Genomic DNA, 1,119 nt, shown 5'->3' with positions numbered 1-1,119 from the left:
GTTTTTCCAAATCCTGTTGACACATGAGTCCTTAAACTCTTGATATATTCTTAAGGTGTTAATAGGCTGACTTTGTAAATGTCTTAATGTGGCTGTTAAAATCAGGTCAGAGTCCATGACTACACCAAGATTTCTGGCTTTGTCTGTTGTAAATAGATAAAACTCCACCAGTGAGACCCCTAGGGGGTCAATGAACTGCCTGTCCCAAGTCAGGGTAAAGGAGGAGGGTTGGGCGTAGGGTTAGCAACCCTACCCTGTAAAAAAGTTAATCGCTACAGAAACGTCAACAACAATACAAACAGTAAACCTTATCCTGGGAGCGGAAGGATCTTTTTCACGAAGACGAATGACGCTGGGTGGTGAAAGCCGAAAGGAAGCTACAAAGCCAACTACCCTCCTGTCAACCAGGAACATCAACATCGGCACATGGAATGTTAGGACCATGTATGAGCCAGGGAAGACGGCGCAAGTGGCAATGCGAAATGAGGAACAAAAACTTGGCCATGTTAGGCATCAGCGAGACCGTGGACCCAAGCTGGACAGACACGACACAACAGGAGAGCGGCTGTTGTACTCTGGGCTGAAGGAAGAGACGCACCCCATACTCAGGGAGTAGGCTTCAGCTGTCCAAGCAGGCACAAAAGGGCACTGATTGGATGGGAGACACACGGCCCCGGATCATTACTGCATCATCACGGACTATGAAGAAAAGATCAAGATGAAGTCGTCAGTGCTATGCCCAACAATCTGACCAGTGAAGAGGGAGGACAAAAGACGGTTTTATAGCAGATGCAGAAAATACACCGAGACCTATCCCAGAAAAGGACGTCACCATCCTCATGGGAGATGTCAGATGCCAAAATCGGGACTGACAACAGGATAGAACTAGTCATGGGAACCCAGCCTGGGAGAGATGAGAGAATGGAGAGAGATTTGTGGACCTATGCGCAATAACAACCTGGTTCATCGGAGGCAGCAATCGTTCCTCACAAGCGGATCCATAAGAGTACTTGGGTATCGCCAGATAGCAAGACAGAGAACCAGATTGATCACGTCTGCATTAGCAAGAAATTCAGACAATCCTTGCAGGATGTTAGAGTGAGAAGAGGGGCAGACGTG

The 1,119-nt window shown here is 47.7% G+C and overlaps 1 protein-coding gene and 1 pseudogene across 1 annotated transcript in view; one reads left to right on the top strand and one right to left on the bottom strand.

The window, feature by feature from the left end:
• lcp1 (lymphocyte cytosolic protein 1 (L-plastin)) overlaps positions 1–1,119 on the bottom strand; it is a 41,608-nt gene that overhangs the window by 19,582 nt on the left and 20,907 nt on the right. The window lies entirely within an intron of this gene.
• LOC116686212 (uncharacterized) overlaps positions 347–1,119 on the top strand; it is a 13,820-nt pseudogene continuing 13,047 nt past the window's right edge.

The sequence above is a fragment of the Etheostoma spectabile genome, unplaced genomic scaffold (assembly GCF_008692095.1).
Source record: "Etheostoma spectabile isolate EspeVRDwgs_2016 unplaced genomic scaffold, UIUC_Espe_1.0 scaffold333, whole genome shotgun sequence".
Lineage (NCBI taxonomy): Eukaryota > Metazoa > Chordata > Actinopteri > Perciformes > Percidae > Etheostoma > Etheostoma spectabile.
The sequence above is the reverse complement of the archived record's forward strand: the minus strand, read 5'-3'. Positions and strand labels throughout refer to the sequence as shown.